Source organism: Nicotiana attenuata, unplaced genomic scaffold, assembly GCF_001879085.1.
Source record: "Nicotiana attenuata strain UT unplaced genomic scaffold, NIATTr2, whole genome shotgun sequence".
Lineage (NCBI taxonomy): Eukaryota > Viridiplantae > Streptophyta > Magnoliopsida > Solanales > Solanaceae > Nicotiana > Nicotiana attenuata.
Genome location: NW_017670882.1, coordinates 111269 through 117532, shown reverse-complemented (window position 1 = coordinate 117532; position 6264 = coordinate 111269).

The window sequence follows — 6264 nt, the reverse complement described above, 5'->3', positions numbered from 1 at the left end:
CAAATGGGCCACGGGCCCCCACGAGCCGGCCCATCATTTTTAAAAATATAATTTTATATTTTTCTTTAAGTTCTGTCCTAAAAAAAGATAATTATTTAAAAGTTAAAAAATATCTTATTGAAAAAAATTTGCAAAACTTAATAACTTTTTATATTGTTCCAATATATCACAATAAATATTAAATACAAGACTATATTTCATTCACTAAAAGTCAAAACTTAAAACAAACTATTCAAGAGAACGTTCATGATGCTTATGAGATATCCAACACATTTGAATCCGCTTGTGACAAGGTTGTCTTAATATCTTCACTTTCATCTACAATTCATATGCAATATTAATTAGATAAATATTAAAATAATTAAATTTTAAAAATTAATAATATTTAAATTATAATAAATGAAACTTCTGTACTTTGTAAGAACATGCCACCAATGCTAAATGTTGATTCCGATGCTACAATGGTAATAAGAATACTAAGTACATCATGCACCATCATTGAAAGATCGGGATATTTTCTAGAATGGTCCTTCTAATACATGACAACATCCATCTCTTGAAACTTCTCAAGATCAAGTTTTGGTTCCTCTTAGTAAAGATCCAATTCTGACTTTCCATCTCTAAAGGCAGTATGCTTTTTATTTTTTATATATTTTAAATAAATATTTTATTAGGCCTACGGGCCGGCCCGACCCAGCCTCAGTCAAGCCTCACGGGCCACGGGCTTACTCGGGCCGGGCTTAAAAGCCTCGTTTTTAAACGGGGTCCAAAAATTCTAGCCCAACCCTGCTAAATCACGGGTTGGGCCGGGCTGGCCCACTAGGCCAAGCCCATATTGACGGCTCTACCATTGGCCATTAAAGAGGGCATTATGGCAACCTTCATCGTCTAATCTTCCTGGGAAGATCAAATTGAAAGGAAAGTTTGGAGCATGCTTGACATCTTGAAGAACTAACGTTGAACTATTATTAGTTTTCAAACAAACTGTGCCAACACCAAACACCTTAACTTCACTAGCATTGCCCATCTTTAACACTCCAGAATCAACAGCAGTATAAGATGAGAAAAAATCTTTTCTTGGTGTGACATGTGAGGTAGCTCCAGAATCTACTATCCATCTAGTCTCATGGGATACCAAATTGATGACGTTTTCATCATAAGCAAAAAGAAGGTCATCTCGAACAGTAGCAGCAACATTGTTCTCGTTATTTTCAAGTTTCTTTCCTTCTCTAGTGTCTTGATTCAACTTGCGTCAAAACCTTTTGATGTATCCTTTCTTGCCCCAGTGGTTGCATGTAATATTATAGTATTTGGACCTTGACTTACTTCTACTTTTACCTCTATTCCTTGAGCCTCTTGTTCTATCTCTTCTCCGGTCTTCTGTAACCAAGATATCTGCTTCTGAGGACGAACCCTGAGATTTTCTCCTTACTTCCTCGTTCAATACACCACTCTTGGCATATTCCATGGTCACCTTACCTCCAGGAGCTGAATTTGTCAAAGAAACACGAAGAGTTACCCAAGAGTCTGGCAGAGTATTAAGAAGCCAAAGTCCTTGTCTCTTATCATCAAAATTAACTCACATTCCAGATAGCTGATCAAGGACGCCCTGAAAATCATTTATGTGATTAAGGATATGGCTGCCTTCCTTGTATTTAAAGGTCATCAATTGCTTTAGCAGAAACAATTTGTTGTTCCCGGTTTTTGAAGCATAAAGAGACTCTAGCTTTTCCCACAATGATCTCGCATGTATCTCGTTCACAATATGGTTGCGAACACTATCTTCAACCCATTGCCGTATATATCCACATACTTGTTGGTACTCGAAATCCCAATCTTCATCGGATATACTCTCAAGTTTATGAGCTGAAAAAACGGGTAGATGCATCTTCTTCACGAACAACACGTCTTTCATCTTGCTTCTCCAAACATTATAATTTCTCCCATTTAAACATAACATCTTGCTCAGATTCTCCTCTATTCTGTAACAACCCGGATAAATAACCAAGGCTCTGATACCACTGTGATGTTGAGGAAGAGGCAAACCCGAAAATAAAGAAGATAAAGAACACCAAATTTTAACGTGGAAAACCCTTCAAATCGAAGGTAAAAACCACGGGACCACAAATATCCAAAAAGCTCCACTATAAAAATAAGAGGGTTACAAAATTTCTCCAGATTGGCTACACAACAAGGGCTAAACACGGAGCAACAATAGCAACAAGAGAAACAACTAATCAATTGAAGAAAGAGTATAATCCATAAAAACGAAGCTACTATTCGAGGATCGAAATCAGATTCTACGAGCCCCCAAACCCGATCTCCACCATTCAAATCCAAGACCAAGATGTTATGAACATTCAGTCAAAATTTCAGCCCGATCCAACGGTTAACGAATCGGAAAACGTGATTTGGAGTTGGCTGGTCGGAATAAAAATCTGCAGCAAAACAAATACTTTTCTTCTCTCTTCTCTCTTGATGAAAGCTCTCTCAAAAATCACTCTTATGTGCTTAAGTCTTTCAAAGACTTGTATCAATGAGCATAGAATAATTCTCCAAGGTTGTCCTATTTATAGATCATGAGTGGTGCTTTCTCTTAAAGCCAAAACCCACTCAAACTAGGAATAAACACCGAATCCAATTCCAAATAGGAATGGAAACCAAAAGAGAATAGGATTAGGCCATTGGGCCTTTGGCTGGACAACATGGGCATGAGCCCAACAAGAATAGCATGTACTTCCACTCCTAGTTTATGTGACATAATATAAAGGCCAAATACATAGACGACCACCTAAAGTTGTCATATTTTTTTCACTTAGACACATCAATTAATATTGTTTCCTATGGAACATCTAATGTTAGTAGGTAGTGTGTCTATTGAACCCTTCTATGACAATCAGTCAAAACAATGAAGCGCGTGTAATTCAATTGCTAATGACGTGGCAATGACGAATGAAAGAGAGACACGTGGCTTTTATGCCTAAGTAATTATTGAAAAATTGTTGTTGATCCGAAAAACTAAGCTCCCGTTTGGCCATAGATTTTGGCAACTTTTTTCCAAATCTTTTTTGAAAACATTGTTTGTTCATAGATTAATGATCTATTCTTGAAAAATTTCTGAAATTATTTTTCAAGTTCCCAAAATCTAGTTTAGGGTAGTTTTTGGGTGAAACTTGTTCTCCCCCTCACAAAACTTCAATTTTTTTTCCAAATAAAATGCATGTCCAAACATAATTTCAACTTCCAAAAATTATTTTTCAAAAGTACTTAAAAAATTATTTTTTCAAGTTTCAACTAAATCTATATCCAAACGCTAGCTAAATCTATTTTCGCGCCCCCTGCCCATTCCTTCATTTTCTCTCCCCTCCCCATTCAATGAACTGAACAGCCAAAGTAAACAAATGATAGAACAGAAAGTAGAACCTAGTAAGTCAGAAAAAATAGAGAATCTAATATAAAAAAATGCAGAGTGCCATGACAGTACATGGGAATGCTTTTGCTTGAAATAAATACAGAATAAACATTCTAATTAAAATCTGGACAAGAGTTCAAAGAAACCCACTTAGTTGATGGTGGATTTTCGAAAAAGAATTAATATCCGGCGAGGCTGGTTGATTTCTAATAGGAAGATTTGACAACAAACATCTTCCTTAATCCTTTAATGGTTGAAAATAAAACACTCTGAATTTTTGTGTTTGACATCACAAGAATCCATTATAGAATCGAAACCCATCTTCAAAATACTAATAGAAGAAATGGAAAAACTGTTTTTGAAATTTTAGTTTGTTTCTTTATATGAATTAGCGGGTGCAAATTTATTTGTTTTTTTTATGGGACTGTAAATGGGTCTTATGAAAATGGATTCCATTGAAGAATAATCGAAATTAGTTTCTTAGAAAAAATGGATTTGATCAAAGAACAATCACCTTCTTTTGGGTGGAAAAGCAGAAAAAGCACAACCCCCCACCCTCTCCCCGCCCCTACCAAAATAGAGTAAAAACTGGAAATAGATAAAAAGAAAAAAAGAAGAAACAACTAATCCATTTAAAAGGCATTTCACGCGCTGAAAAGGAGTGGAATACACTCACTGCGCCATGTCACTCATCTGTGTTCAATTGACATACTTCTCACTAACATTAGGTGTTCGATAGGAAACAACCTTAGTTGAGGTGTTTAAGTGAAAAAATGTGACAGCTTTAGGTGGCTATCTATGTATTTGGCCTAATATAAATTCGCATAAACTTTAAGAAAAAAGAAAGATTTAAGAAAATTTATCATTTTTGAACCTGATATAATCTTTGTGGTCCTACAAAACTATTGAAATTTGTGAGCTTAAATATGCCATAACATTTGTGTAACTATAAAAATTTCTCATCAAAGGTCGATAGTAGTAGTTTTTAAACAGAAGAATAAGGAATGGAGGGAGAAGTTAACAGCTATGGGAGCGTGGGAGATTAATGGGGACACATATAGTATGTGGAATGGAATAGCTAATTGCATTAAGGAAGCAGCTAGAGAGGTGCTAGGGGTCTCGAAGGGTAACTTTAGTGAACATAGAGGGGACTGGTGATAGAGTGGAGAGGTCCAAGGGAAAGTGAAAACCAAGAAGTTACTTACATGAAGTTAGTGGAGAGCAAAAATGGGGAGAAAAATAGGGTAAATAGGGAGAGGTACAAGACTACGAAGAAGGAAGCGAGGATAGCGGTTACCGTGGCTAAAACGACATCACTTGAACATTGTTTGAGCAAAAAGTATAAAACCCTTTTTGTCGAGCTAATTACTAATATTATAGAAGGTAAATCTTAGCCAAACATAATTAATCTCAGATCTAAACATACAGAGTGTTAAAATGGCAAAAATTTGATAATAGCGGGTAATATTTCTTCATATAATATTTGTACATCATTCATAAGTGACAAGCTTACATCGATTTGTACATCAATAATGAGTGAAAAGCTTACATCTAGGGTAGACTTGCATCATAAACATGGAAGCAACGGAAGGGAAGAGAGGAGACTGTTGATCATGAAGAGGTTTTCCTTGTTGTCTCTTTTATGGAAGCTATTTGGGACCTAAGAAAATCCCCCCTTTCTCGGGGTTCTCCCCTCTAATATATACTAAATTTCCCTTTTATCCGATGGTCTTTGACCAGCGTACTTTCTGATGATTGTGCACTTTTTTGTTCGCTTGGTCGTAACATCTTTTCTATGAGGCAAACCTTTCGCCGCTTTCACACGGGCGATGGCCGTGGTGCTCTTTGCTGCCTCGCTCCGTGGACATGATCGCCACTTGGTCGACCTCTTATCACCCCACTTAAGGACGACCATTCTCAGTCAGATTTTGACCCATACAGTTAGTCCATACGTCCGTCGAGGTCGCCTCTTAGTGGGCTCAACGGACGGACTTTGTAGATTCAAAAGTTGGGAGAAATCTGAATGCTACACGCTGGACGAGATTCTTAAGTCGAGGTGGCGCATGATGCTACAATGATACCGTCGGATCATTATGTTAGTTCGGAACTGAATCGTTGCGTTGATCCGGTGCGTCGTGAATGTCCACCACGTGTCATTATGGCGCACGTTTCCCAGGTACCCTATCGTTTCCTGTGCCCTATCAATTTTTGATTGACGACTCTCGAGTTTCCCGCTCGGGACATTTATGCTCCTATATATGGGGGAAACCGCCACTCGATTATTATGCTTTATCGATTCATGTGAGGAATTTAGCAAAACTTTACCTTCTTTACTTTCTTTGCTGCTTCTGATCTCCTATTTCTGGTTTCATATTTTCGATTTTATATTTTTGCTCTTGCTACAATCCTCTCCTTTCCTCCATCATACTTGTTCACTCCGATCACTTCAAACTGATGGCCGGTACACCTTCCCAAATTGACAGGTTCGTCGGAGCTCTGGTGCCGGAAAATGACAAACCTCCTCTTAGAGATGGGGTGGAGGCGACGGAAGATGAGGGAGTTCCAAAAGCGGCCGAGATACTGCCCCGTCTGGGGAAATTATGGACTGACTTCAACAGTCCTGCCGAAGAAGCACCAGATCCTGTACCATCTATTATGGATGAAGCGGCGATTGCGGTGCTCAAGACCAAAATGGGGGATTCCGAACCATATTGAGATGTTGCCGGTGACGGGAGATGATATTGTACATTTGGACCGCCCAGGATACTGCGCATTCTACGCATACCCCTTTGTTGTTGGGTATACACTTCCTCTCGCCTCCCTAGTGACAGACTTCTACCATTTCTATGAAG